The sequence below is a fragment of the Panthera uncia genome (assembly GCF_023721935.1).
Source record: "Panthera uncia isolate 11264 chromosome A1 unlocalized genomic scaffold, Puncia_PCG_1.0 HiC_scaffold_16, whole genome shotgun sequence".
NCBI lineage: Eukaryota > Metazoa > Chordata > Mammalia > Carnivora > Felidae > Panthera > Panthera uncia.
The window spans coordinates 54,020,894-54,036,599 of record NW_026057576.1 but is presented as its reverse complement, the minus strand read 5'-3'; positions in this window follow the sequence as shown (position 1 = coordinate 54,036,599).

Genomic DNA, 15,706 nt, shown 5'->3' with positions numbered 1-15,706 from the left:
CTTTTATTGTGACACTGAAGCTGTTAGCATTCAGGGACCTAGAAGTAAATTGTCACCAGTGATCTTCAATTTTTTTACAAACAATGTGATTCATATGTCAAGTGATAAACATGCCTATGACCACCAGACATAGTTTTCTGATACAGTTATTCACTCAAATCTGACACAGATGAGAAATGTTTGCCATCAGAGCAAAATAAAGATGTAGCATTATTCTCTTTGTGAAGACTGCACACAGCTTGTGGAGTTTTGACATTTATGAGAAATAAAACTAGGAACTTTTGAAGGTTTTTAAATCACTCTTACAAGGTTGCTTGCTGTTTCCAAACCCTTCAGAATTCAAAATGATCAGATCATGCAGAGAATTGATGCTATAAATCAATAAAAGAAAACAGAACTTAAAAACCCAGAAGACATGAAATCCGTCTACCTAATACCACCCACACAATCCCTCATTTCCAAACTAGTTCATTACAATATATTTTATTGTCAGAATGCTAGGACCTGGTGCAATAAAACTAGATTTACCCATAGTGACACACACGAGTTTTAGGGAAGTAAGAAAATATTCAAAGTGTGCATTTAACATATTATCTCTACCTTCAGCATTCCTTACTTGCCTTAATCCACATTTTTCACAGTCCATATCTACTTTTTGAAAACAAAGTATTTATAGCCTTCTCTTACAAATGTAGCAAAGGGGAAGCCTATATAAACATTCTTTCTCTCAGAAACTTCAATAGAATGTATAAAAGAGCCAGGCCTAATATTTTTTCTCTTTTGTTACTAAACTAGATCATAATAAATTAAAACTCAATACCACACTACCAAATACATTTTTAAAATATATGAAAAAAAAAGAATCTTTTATATCTATTAGGTCACTCATACAGATTTTCCTTAAAACTAGAAGTCTATTTTTTTGCGCCAAAATATATAATTTCCCCTCCTTCCTAAATTTAGTTCTGGTGCACTTAGTGCTGGACAATATTCCACACTTATGACAAAAATCTTATCTTTAAGTCACTAGTAAGAATTTATTTTTCAAAATATCTAGATGTCTAGTAATATGACAGTATTTCTTCATGTATTCAAGGTTAAATTTAAAAATGAAACTCCAAGGGCACCTGGGTGGCTCAGTCAGTTAAGCATCCAACTATGGCTCAGGTCATGATCTCACAGCTCTTGGGTTCGAGCCCCACATAGGGCTCTGTTCTGACAGTTCGGAGCCTGTTGCCTGCTTCAGATTCTCTGTTTCCCTATGTCTCTGCCCACCCCCTCCCCCCACTCACTCTGTCTGTCTTTCTCTCAAAAAAATAAACACTAAAAAACAATTAGAAATGAAACTCCAGCCTAGAAATCATATATAACCAAAAATACAAAAAATATATACAAAGTTATGCAAAATTGGATAAATTTACTTTCTTAATGAATCTGAAGCATTATTTTATCATTATTGCATAGCTCATTGCAGAGAGAAATTGGTGAAATAAATTTAAATTATACTACATGTTTGTCCAATAAAGACACAAATTAGGCATTTTCTATTTGCATAATGTAGCTTTTAAAATCGATATTATTCAAAGAAACATGCTTCTTCAACCACATTAATTTTTATGTGCAATAATCTATCACTCTTTTATTTCTCGACAATGAAACTAATTTGACTTAAAACATCTCCATTAAGTAAATGAACAATTAAACAAAAATGTCCCAGATTTATAAATTATATTAAGATTTAATTGGTTCACTTACATTTTAAGTTATATCCCCCTCAAAAGATACTACATATATGGATACTACATATCTATATGTAATGATTAAGATGAAACATAGGACTGATATGGAAAGATAGTCTGTATGTTTTCCTTTCTGTAAAAGAGTATTGTGATAATTATCATTACTGTGATTACCTGGATATTTACATTTATAGGGGAAAAATCTGGTGGAATGGATGCTCCACTAAATAGAGGCGGTTATCACTTTGTGATTAGAGTGTATTGATAATGCAAGAGAACTATATCTCCTAAGTCGCGTTCTACTTTATTTGTGAGAAACTACAAAATAAATTTACAATTAGGGAAAAAAGAAAAACACCAAAAGATAAATTATTTTATGTACCTACATTTAATTAATTTAATTAACCTCCAAGGGATATTCTCTTTTATCTTTTTGGCAAATATTAAATTTCCACATACAATTACTAGAACAAATTCTGCTGTTATAAAATGGTTTGAAGCTATTCCAGGGAATATTTAGATAAAATATTTTTTTTATTTTATATTCTGTTATTTCTTAGAAACTCTTCCAAATATGATGTGACAAATATTTTTCAAGTTTTACATGCTGTTGATTTTAAGTTGTGTGTATGTATATGTGCATTCATGTAATATTTATATTCTTTTCATTTGTCCTCTCTTTTATTTCATGTTCTGCATACTAGTAGCAGGGCCCAAAATTGCAATGAAGAGAAAAAGTTAAATGAATATATTATCAGAAGGTATTAATATTTTGTATCATGTACAGTATTACAGAGTTTAGATAATTATTTTAAATATTCTCTCTCCCCTGTCTCTTAAATTAGTGGTTTATTATTCTACTTATTGCTTAAACTTATTTGTAAATCCATGATTATACCATTAATCTTTATGTGACTGCAATTGTGCTATCCATCATATAAAAAACAATACATATCTTATATAATAAAGTTTTTAATCTTAGACCTGGTGGTAGAGGGAAATATTCCAGTGAGTGTCTTGTAAACATACTAAAATATTTAGAAACATGAGTTTTTAAAATAAATTGAAGATTAGGAAAACTCCAAAACTCTAAGCTGAATGTTTCTTCAAAGATGGAACAGAGTTCTAAAAAGTGAATGAATTTAATTTCGGAGTATAAACACAAATTATTATAAATCTACTTAAATACTAGTAGGGCAATGGATGTCAGAGACATTAATTAACTCCCAAATGTGCCTGATACATTGGAAGATTTAATGCATATTTTCAGTTTGTACATCTGATACATTGGAAAATTTTATCTGATACATTTGAAGATTTACTACATATTTTTCATTTCGTACATCTATGACTGGGAAAAATGTAAATGCCAAAGAAGGAATACCATATAAAATTTATATTTTCCATTGAGCAAGATTACCAAACTTTCAGAATTCTTTGACATAAATTATTAAGGAAAAAAAACACTAAAAAGAGAGAAGTTTTGTCTTACAATTTTCAGCATTCCAAAGTGCACTTATTTTTAATTTGAAACAATCTTGTGTAGCAAGAATACGTCCTTATATAACATAAGAAATTAACAAGTAAAAGTTAAATGACTTGCCTGAGGATGCAGCAAAATTGATTCAAGATTTTTAAAAAGGGCTATTGCTGTAGTTATATCCCTTTCATTTACTTCTAAAACAATAGATGTAAGCGTCAGTACAATGTTAATTTGACTTATACTTGACAGCTTTTATGGATTCAAATCTCAGAAGCTTTCATATGAAAGAGATAGCTTTCAAATAATCCTACAAATTAAACCACAATCTAAGTTTTGGTAAAATTGGTCATAACAGACTTCCACTTTATGATATATTGATAAATAGATAGTCTGAAGTACCGAATTTGAAGCTCCATAAAACACTATATTTTGGAGATTTTTTTTTTTTCCTGCACTGCTTGGCTCCCAGGCAGTGTCTATTAGGATTATACTCACCCACCATCAAAACCAGGTGAGATGACACTGGACAGTCTTAAACATGCACTAAAATCCATCATGTTTTAGGAGAAAATGTCCAAATCTGCTGCAGCACTTGGGAAATTTAGTTTTGCCAAGGAAAAAAATATATATATAGTTGCTAGCCTGAAATCTCCTTCCTTAGGAGACATAAGTAGCTCTAGATGCCACAGAAAAACACCCTCTATGTTAGCTATCAAAGGTTACAATCTGCTTTTCTTTGTTTCCCTTTATAATCCTATAGTTTTCCAGGGCTTTCAACTTTCTCTAGGCCATAGCTTTAGTTCAGTCTAATTTCAGCATATAGGAAAAACCCTATGATCCTAATTAAAGGTAAAATAACTTAGAAAATTATTTTTCCTCTGGCTGATGTTCAAAAATAAAGAAAATAAGTAGTAGGACTCAAGGCAAATCAAAGGTCTCAAGGTTCCAGAAGCCACTTATTCAATGTCTATTTATAATAAAAACTTTCAACAAAGTGGGTTTAGAGGGAACACAGCTCAACATAATAAAGGCCATATATAAAAACTCACTACTAACATCATACTTAATGGTGAAAAACTGAAAGTCTTTCCTCTAAGGTCAGGAACAAGACAAGGATGTCCACTTTTGCCACTTTTACTCAACATAATACTGGAAGTCCTAGCTGCAGCAATCAGATAAGAAAAAGAAATGAGAGACATCTATATTGGTAAGGAAGAAGTTACACTGTCACTATTTGCAGAAAACATGATATTATACACAGAAAACCCTAAAGACTCCATCAAGAACTACTGGAAGTAATAAATGAATTCAGTAAAGTTGCAGGATACAAAATTAATACTTGGAAATTGGTAGGGTTTCTATATGATAATAACAAAATACCAGAGAAATTAAGAAGATAATCTCATTTAAGACTGTACCAAATATAATAAAATACTTAGGAATAAACTTAACTAAGTGGGTAAAAGACCTTTATTCCAAAATTATAAAATATTGATGAAATAACCTGAAGATGGCATAAACAAATGGAAAGATAACCAATGTTCATGGATTGGAAGAAATGATAGTCAAAATCTCCAAACTACATGCAGAAATCTACACATTCAATACAATTCTTATCAAAATACCAACAGCATTTTTTTGCAGAACTGTAACAAACGATCCTAATATTTGTAAGGAGCCACAAAATACCCCAAATAACCAAAGCAATCTTGAGAAAGAACAACAAAGCTGGAGGTATCACAGTTTCAGATTTCAAGATATACTACAAAGCTATTTTAACCAAAGCAGTATGGCACTGGCACAAAAATAGACACACAGATCAATAGAAAAACAGAGAAACCAGAAATAAACCCACATGTATATGGTCTATTACCTTTAGAAAGCCTCTTGGCTTTACCAGGAAGTACAACAGAACACATAATACATAGGTAAAGTAAAACCAATTTATTTTAATATTTTTTCAAAAATATTTATTACATACCAATCCTAAAATTTCATGTGATCATGCAATGTGGGGTTTTTCTTTTATGTACCTCTATTTTTTTTATTCTTGTAATTAAAAAACCTTAACATAGAATCTACCCTTTTAACAATTTTTAAGTGTAAAATACACTTGTTAACTAAAGGTACCTACAATTCTATAATCTGTAGGCACAATGTATCTATAAGCCTGACCCAAGGATACATATATTTTCCTTTCTCTCAATGAAAACATCAAACAGTTGTGTAGACTTCCTGAATTTAGGAGGACACTTGTTAACATGACAAATACAGTATGATGTCTTATTGTAGGTATCATGAAGAAAATACTCTGAAGGACTGAATGCTCCAACATAAATTATTTACAGGTATTACACGTTTGTTAATAAAATACTGAGTTGTTTAGAAATAATGACAATATGTAAAATCTCCTATCTCTGCTTCTTCTCTTGCTTTGTCTCTGGTCTGTACTTATGGGCCAGCGTAAGCAGTTGAGGAGTTTCTTAGTCTTCCCATGCCTGGGTGACTTGACTGGTCTTAGGAAGCAGTTTGAGCTGCTCCAGAGGATAGCCCTTAGCTGCTGCAGCTGGATGGACCACTGACAAAGCAATGAGGGCCCTTCCGGGTTTGAGGTCCTGTGTGAGGATGAAATTTTTGGGTCTTTTGTTAAACAGGGGATCTACCACCTTGTTGGCGTCCAGTTTCTTCACATGGCCACCTTCTTCCTGGTCTTCTTTCCTTTTGGCACCTGGGGCAGCTGAAGGCAAAATCTAATGCACAGACTGTTTATTTTGGATTCATCAGAAATAATTCCGAATTTTTGAAGTTTCTTGTTTATATAGTTTCATAGCAATATTTTGCTTCCTTTTGGTTTTATTGATCTTATTTGACTAACACATATATGTAAAAATTTCATATATGTTTCTTTTCAAGTTCTATGTTTTAATTTTCTCAAGGTCATAAATTATAAATGAGTTGTCTGACTCAACAACGCAATCCCCTATCTCCTACATGCACACTGTGTATATGTATTTTGTTTTTAATTTTTACATTTTTACTTATTTTTGAATGAGACAGAGTGCAAGTGAGGGTTAGACAGAGAGAAAGGGAGACATGGAATCTGAGGCAAGCTCCAGCCTCTGAGCTGTCAGCACAGAGCCCAACACAGGGCTTTAACTGATGAACCGAGAGATCATGACCTGAGGTGAAGACAGATGCTTAACTGACTGAGCCACCCAGGTGCCCCTGTATTTTTAATTAATAATTAGTAACATTTAAATTTGCTATCTAAATATTATCCATAGAATTATTTATGTCCCAGATGCCTGCTGTTGCACGGAACCAGTCTTCTATAATTTTTTTACGTCACATCCTTTTTATGGCAGGTCCATTGTTCACATTTATATTCACTCAGTAAAATGGAAAACACAATTCTATGCAACATTTTATTAAAATAAATTACAATCTTTTGTCAGTTCCTGCATATTTATTATACAATGCCTACGAGTTTTCAAGAAGGAAAACTTTCTGATGTATTTGAATATTCACTTCTGGGTAATGGTTAATATTTTACACAGTGTCAATTTTAAAACAAAACTGGTATATCCAGTTTATGGATAATTTTTGAGAACCAATTTATGTTTCTCATTTTTGTTATAAGTGAAAAACTAGGCGTCACTTTTTCTTTTAATTACATTATCTTTTCTATTAAAACATTCAATCATTTCATCCTGAGAACACTAGATGAGAGATATTTTGACTTTGTAAAAATGCTGAATGGAAAACTATTTTTGCACAAGAGTATCAAAATATAAAAACAACCTCAAGGATTTGAGCTAAACCCAGGAATGACAAACATGTTATGTAGATGTGGTTTTATTTCACCCTAAATGCTGAGATGAAAAATGGAGATGTATATTGATTACACTACTGAATGGAGCACAAACTAAAATTCCTTCAGGCTGTTGTAATACTGTAATGTATGCCTACAGCTCAAAACACATTATAATGGACTTGGAAAATTTGTCCTATCAGAGGATACATTTTAGAGTGATATCTTTTTGTATTTTTTTTTTAATTTGTTATGTCACAGATTTGGATCGAGCAAAAGTGACAAAATTAGTTTGGGGATTTAAACAAAAAGTAAAATGAACAAAAAGTACATTTTGTTTCCCTTGCAACAGAGAAATTATTTGAAGAGGATGCTAATACATTTGTAGGTAATGTGCATTTTTAAAATTATTCACAAAATTCCCAATAAATTAAATTACGTGTCTCTCCTCTACTGTGACATTAGCTTCTTTATACAATGAAGCAGCAGAGGAGCCAAGATGGCAGAACAGCATGGAAGCTTTTTGTGTGTCTCGCATCCATGAAATACAGCCAGACCAACACTAAACCATCCTGCACACCTAGAAAACTTATCTGAGGATTAACACAAAAATCTGCACAGAATTCAGCAGGTACATGGTGCAGAGAACCGGTGGAGAGAGAAGCCGTGGGAAGGGAGGTGCTTTTTCGGGCAGAGAGAGGACAGAGACGGGGTGGGGGGGAGTATACAGGAAAAGCACCCCTCCCCAAAAGCAGCTGGAGAGAAAGTGGAAAATTGGAAACAGCCACAGGGACTAAACTAAAAAGGGAGAAAGGAGAAAGTTGAAAGGAGAGGGTTTAAATTCCATTAAGACTGTAAACAAGGAGAGTGCAGAGTCTGCAACTCCCCAGCTCAATACCTGGCAGTGCTCTGGTGTGAAGGGTGAACCCCAGGAGCAGAGTGGGGTCAGGGAGGTTCTTGGGCCACACAGGGAAAAGTGGTTCCACTGCTGGAAGGACATTTGGTAGAGACTGTTAAGGCCACCTGGTCCCAGCAGACCCCAGAGAACAGCCACATTTGCTGGTGCTGGAATAAGGTCGTTAATGGTGAAGCCTGGTGCCAGATGTGTGTTGTGATTTATAATAATCCCTGAAACGCTGCCTCTACACTATCCCGCGGACTTTTTCTGGGGCGGGCTGGAACCTGGACGCAGTCTCAGGGCACCGGCAGCAGCAAGGTCCAGCAAGTGTTCCTGGGTGCAGCCAACATTTGGCTATTGCTCTGTGAGACCTTCCTGCAGGGGGGCAGAAGGGGTCAAAGCCACAGTCCTTCAGATGTAATGGGCCGGGGAAAACAGGTGCATCTGAGACAAAACTTGGAAAGAGGTACTGTCTAGGGCTTGGTCACAGAAAGTGAAAGAGTGGAGACTGGACAAAAACTGAAAACAGGATGGGTGCATGGTTACCGACTGGGGAGAACAGAGTTCCGATACTAGAGACTGGGTAGCTAGGTGACACCATTTTCACCACTCCCGCGCATGCGCGCATATGCACCTAGGAGCGCCACAACACTATACCCCAGTAGACTAGCAGTGCCATCTAGTGGAGAATGGAGCCCCACTCAACTGGGCCAACTTTGCTCTTCAAGAACAAAAGTCTCACCTCCTACTTAGTTTATGGACTATAAAGCACTTCATAGTCTGACTTCTAGAGGAAAACGAAGTAATTTTAGTCCTATTTCAATCTGTTAGCAGGTCCATCTATTCAATATTCTTCCTTTTTTTCTCTTTTTAACTTTTTTCTTTTTCTTGAATACAGAAAGAGAAAATATTCATTTTTATTTTCAATTTTTTTAAAAAATATTTTTCTTCAAATTTTTTAATTTTATGTAATTTTTTTAACGTTTATTTATTTTTGAGACAGAGAGAGAGCATGAACAGGGGAGGGGCAGAGAGAGAGGGAGACACAGAATCTGAAACAGGCTCCAGGCTCTGAGCGGTCAGCACAGAGCCTGATGCGGGGCTTGAACTCATGAACCGCGAGATCATGACCTGAGCCGAAGTCAGACTCTTAACCGACTGAGCCACCCAGGCGCCCTGTACTTTTATGTAAATTTTTTGAAATTTTATTTTACTTCCATCATTTTATTTTAGTCTATTACAGTGTATACTGTACACTGTACAGTTTCAAATTTTCAAACTATTTCCTTATTTTTTCCTTTTTTCTCTTTTTCATTTCTTTCATTTTTCTTGAATACAGAAAGAGAAAAAATCCATTTTCATTTTCATTAAAAATATATTTCTTTAATTTTTTTCTACTATATTCTTTATTTTGTGTAATTTTTTTCAAATTCTATTTTATTTCCATCATTTCATTTTAGTCTACATCAGTGTGTTTATATTTTCAAATTCTCAAACGATTTCCTTTTGTTCCCCCCCCCCTTTTTTTCTCTAATCTATCAAACCATTTTCCACACCCAGACCAAAGCACACATAGGATCTAGCATCATTTATTCGATTTTTTTGTGTGTGTGTTTTTAATTTTTTAATCTTAGTATTTCTCTAATTTTAACTTTTGTATTTTAACTTTTCTACCTCATTAATTCCCTCTCTCCCTTGAAAATAATGAGACAAAGGAATTCACCCCAAAAGAAAGAGCACGAAGAAATGACAGACAGGGATTCAACCAAGATAGATACAAGCAAGATGTATGAACCAGAATTTAAATCACAATAATAAGAATAGTAGCTGGAGTCGAAAATAGACTAGAATCACTTTCTACAGAGATAAAAGAAGTAAACACTAGTCAGAATGAAATAAAAAATGCTATAAGTGAGCTGCAATCACTGATGGATGCTGTGGTGGCAAGGATGGATGAGGCAGAACAGAGAATCAGCGATATAGAGGACAAACTTATGGAGAATAATGAAGCAGAGAAAAAGAGGGAGACTAAGACAAAAGAAGACAATTTAAGAATTAGAGAAATCAGTGACTCATTAAAAAGGAACACCACCAGAATCATAGGGGTCCCAGAAGAGGAAGGCAGAGAAATAGGGGTAGAAGGGTTATGTGAAAAAATCATAGCAGAAAACATTCCTAACCTGGGGAAAGACAGAGAAACCCAAATCCAGGAAGCACAGAGGACCCCATTATACTAAGCAAATACTGACCATCAATAATGCATATCATAGTGAAATTCACAAAATACTCAGGCAAGGAAAGAATCATGAAAGCAACAAGGGGAAAAAAAGTCCCTAACCTACAAGGGAAGACAGATCAGGTTTGCAGCAGACCTATCCACAGAAACTTGGCAGCCCAGAAAGGAGTGGCAGGATATACTCAGTGTGCTGAATCAGAAAAATATGCAGCCAACAATTCTTTATCCAGGAAGGCTGTCATTCAAAATAGAAGGAGAGATAAAAAGTTTCCCAGACAAACAAAAATTAAAGGAGTTTATGACCACTAAACCAGCCCTGCAAGATATTTTAAGGGGGACTCTCTGAGGGAGAAAAGATGAAAATATATAAATAAGTAAATATCAAAAGCAACAAAGATTAGAAAGGACCAGAGAACACCACCAGAAACTCCAACTCTACAAGCATCATAATGGCAATTCATATCTTTCAGTACTCACTCTAAATGTCAATGGACTCAATGCTCCAATAAAAAGACACAGGGTAACAGAATGGATAAGAAAATAAGATCCATCTATATGGTGTTTACAAGAGACCCACTTTAGACCTGAAGACACCTTCAGATTGAAAATAAGGGGATGGAGAACCATCTATCATGCTAATGGTCAACAAAAGAAAGCTGGAGTAGCCATACTTATATCAGACAATCTAGACTTTAAAATAAAGACTGTATCAAGAGATGCAGAAGGGCATTATATCATAACCAAGGGGTCTATCCACCAAGAAGACCTACCAATTGTAAACATTTATGCGCCAAATGTGACAGCACCAAAATATATAAATCAATTAATCACAAACATAAAGAAACTCATTGATAGTAATATCATAACAGTAGGAGACTTCAAAATCCCACTCACAGCAATGGACAGATCATCTAATCAAAAATCAACAAGGAAACAATGGCTTTGAATGACACACTGGACCAGATGGACTTAACGGATATATTCAGAACATTTCATCCTAAAGCATCAGAATATACATTCTTCTCCAGTGCACATGGTATGTTCTCCAGAACAGACCACATACTAGGACACAAATCATCCCTCAGCAAGTACAAAAAGGTTGAGATCATACCATGCATATTTTCAGACCACAACGCTATGAAACTCGAAATCAACCACAAGAAAAAATTTGGAAAGGTAACAAATACTTGGGAGACTGAAGAACATACTACAAAAGAATGAATGGGCTAACCAAGAAGTTAAAGAGGAAATTAAAAAGTATATGGAAGCCAATGAAAATGATAACACCACAACCCAAACCTCTGGGATGCAGCAGAGGTGGTCATAAGAGGGAAGTATATAGCAATCCAGGCCTTCCTAAAGAAAGATAAAGATTTCAGATACACAACCTACCCTTACGCCTTAAGGAGCTGGAAAAAAGAACAGCAAATAAAACCCAAAAGCAGCAGAAGACAGGAAATAATAAAGATTAGAGCAGAAATTAATGCTATCAAAACCAAAAAAACAGTAGAACAGATCAATGAAACCAGAAGCTGGTTCTTTGAAAGAATTAACAAAATTGATAAACCACTAGCCAGTTTAATCAAAAAGAAAAAGGAAAGGACCCAAATAAATAAAATCCAGAATGAAAGAGGAGACATCACAACCAACCTAGCAGAAATAAAAACAATAATAAGAGTATATTATGAGCAATTATATACCAATGAAATGGGCAATCTGGAAGAAATGGACAAATTCCTAGAAAACATACACACTACCAAAACTGAAACAGGAAGAAGTACAAAATTTGAACAGACCCGTAACCAGTAAGGAAATGGAATTAGTAATCAAAAATCTGCCAAAAAAACAAGATGTTAGGGTCAGATGGCTTTCCAGGGGAATTCTACCAAACATTTAAAGAAGAGTTAACACCTATTCTCTTGAAAGTGTTCCAAAAAATACAAATGGAACAAAAACTTCCAAACTCTTTCTATGAAGCCAGCATTACCTTGATCCAAAACAAGACAGAGACCCCACTAAAAAGGAGAACTATAGACCAATTTCCCTGATGGACATGGATGCAAAAATCCTCAACAAGATATTAGCCAACTGGCTCCAACAATACATTAAAAAAATTATTCACCACGACCAACTGGGACTTATACCTGGGATGCAGGGCTGGTTCAATATCCACAAAACAATCAGTGTGATACATCACATCAATAAAAGATAGGACAAGAACCATATGATCCTCTCAATAGATGCAGAGAAAACATTTGACAAAATACAGCATCCTTTCTTGATAAAAACCCTCAAGAAAGTAGGGGTAGAAGGATCATACCTCAAGATCATAAAAGCCATATATAAACGACCCAATGCTAATATCATCCTCAATGGGGAAAAACTGAGAGCTTTCCCCCTAAGGTCAAGAACGAGACAGGGATGTCCACTCTCGCCACTGTTATTCAACATAGTATTGGAAGTCTTAGCCTCTGCAATCAGACAACACAAAATAATAAAAGTATCCAAATCGGCCAGGAAGAGGTCAAACTTTCACTTTTTGCAGAAGAGATGATACTCTATATGGAAAACCCAAAAGATTCCACCAAAAAAACTGATAGAACTGATTCATGAATTCAGCAAAGTTGCAGGTTATAAAATCAATGCACAGAAATGGGTTGCATTCCTATACACCAACAATGAAGCGACAGAAAGAGAAATCAAGGAATCGATCCCATTTACAATTGCACCAAAACCCATAAAATACCTAGGAGTAAGTCTAACCAAAGAGGTGAAAAATCTATACATTGAAAACTATAGAAAGCTTATGAAAGATTGAAGAAGACACAAAAAAATGGAAAAAGATTCCATGCTCCTGGATAGGAAGAACCAAATATTGTTAAAATGTCAATACTACCCAAAGCAATCTACATATTCAATGCAATCCCTACCAAAATGACACCAGCATTCTTCACAGGGCTAGAACAAATAATCCTAAAATTTGTATGGAACCAGAAAAGACCCCGAATAGCCAAAGCAATCTTGAAAAGGAAAACCAAAGCAGGAGGCATCACAATCCCAGACTTCAAGCTATACTACAAAGCTGTAATCATCAAGACATTATGGTACTGGAACAAGAACAGACACTCAGATCAATGGAACAGAATAGAGAACCCAGATATGGACCCACAAACGTATGGCCAACTGATCTTTGACAAAGCAGGAAAGAATATCCAATGGAATAAAGACAGTCTCTTCAGCAAGTGGTGCTGGGAAGATGGGACAGTGACATGCAGAAGAATGAACGTGGACCACTTTCTTACACCATACACAAAAATAAACTCAAAATGGAGGAAAGACCTAAATGTAAGACAGGAAGCCATCAAAATCCTTGAGGAGAAAGCAGGCAAAACCTCTTTGATCTTGCCTGCAGCAACTTCTTACTCAACACTTCTCCAGAGGCAAGGCAAACAAAAGAAAAAATGAACTAATGGGACCTCATCAAAATAAAAAGCTTCTGCACAGCGAAGGAAACAATCAGCAAAACTAAAAGGCAACTGACAGAATGGGAGAAGATATTTGCAAACGACATATCAGTAAAGGTTAGTATCTAAAATCTATAAAGAACTTATCAAACTCAACACCCAAAAAACAAATAACCCAGTGAAGAAATGGGCAAAAGACATGAATAGACACTTCTCCAAAGAAGACATCCAGATGGCCAACAGACGCATGAAACAATGCTCAACTTCACTCATCATCAGGGAAATACAAATCAAAACCACAATGAGATACCACCTTACATCTATCAGAATGGCTAACATTAACAACTCAGGCACCAACAGATGTTGGTGAGGATGCAGAGAAAGAGGATCTCTTTTGCACTGTTGGTAGGAGGGCAAGCTGGTGCAGCCACTCTGGAAAACAGTATGGAGGTTCCTGAAAAAACTAAAAATAGAACTACCCTACGACCCAATACTTGCACTAACAGGTATTTATCCAAGGGATACAGGTATGCTGTTTCAAAGGGACACATGCACCCCAATATTTATAGGAGCACTATCAACAACAGCCAAAGTATGGAAAGAGCCCATGTCCATCGATGGATGAATGGATAAAGAGATGTAGTATGTGTGTGCGTGTGTGTGTGTGTATATACATATATATATGTATATATAATACATATATACATATATACATGTATATATATGTACATATATATATGTATTATATACAATATGGGCAATCAAAAAGAATGAAATCTTGCCATTTGCAACTACATGGATGGAACTGGAGGGTATTATGCTAAGTGAAATTAGTCAGAGAAAGACAAAAATCATATGACTTCACTCATATGACGACTTTAAGAGACAAAACCGATGAACATAAGGGAAAGGAAACAAAAATCATAAAAACAGGGAAGGGGACAAAACAGAAGAGACTCATAAATATGAAGAACAAACTGAGGATTACTGGGGAGGTTGCAGGAAGGGGGATGGGCTAAATGGGTAAGGGGCACTTAGGAATCTAGTCCTGAAATCATTGTTGCAGTATATGCTAACTAATTTGGATATAAATTAGAAAAAAATTAAAAAAAAAAAAAAGAATGAAGCACATACTTCTGTGGAAATATATAGAACAAGTATACAATACTTGCTAGGCATTTAGTTTATATTTTTGATTAACTAATTAAAATGAGTAGTTATTTTGGTTAGTGAATTGTACCTATTAACAGATTTTATATTATTTAATAAACCTGACATTTTCAACCTTTATCCCATGTAAGCAAGGAAAAAACCTATATACAGAATTGTAATTATAAAGAAATTTTAAGGATACACATTTTAAGAATACACATACTTTCACTTAGCTCAGTTGGAAACATAAGACTACTATGTAGACTTCCTGAATTTAGAAAGACATTTGTTACATGACAAATACAATACAATGTCTAAATCTGGGTATCATGAAGTAAATTCTCTGAAGGACTGGATGCTCTAAAACAAACTGTCCCTGGGTATCACGTTTGTTATTAAAATACTGGGTTGTTTAAGGGGTGTCTGGGTGGCTCAGTCAGTTGAGTGTCAAATTCTTGATTTTGGCTCAGGTCATGTCTCAAGGTTTGTGGGACTGAGCGCCAGATAAGGCTCTGCCCTGAGCATGTTGCCTGCTTGGGATTCTATCTCTCTTCCTCTCACTCTCCCCACCCACCCCCCAACTCATGCGTGCACGTGCACTCTCTCTCTCCCTCTCTCTCAAAATAAATAAAGTTTAAATACTAAACTAAACTAAAATACTGGACTGTTTAAGAAATAATGAAAATATCACAAATCTATGTCCTGCTAAACATAGTGCAATAAGCAAAGGAAAATATAAGATTGTGCTGAGGTCTTTTGCTGCAGTCTAATGGCATATGGAATCAGGTAATAACAAGTAAGAATACCAGGAGGCATTGGTCATGACAACTAACTTGACCTTCGTCAAACATTTAAATCCACTAAAACTGAATCTGTAATTAAATCTAACCATCAAAGAGACAAAGACACTATTTCTAATTTCT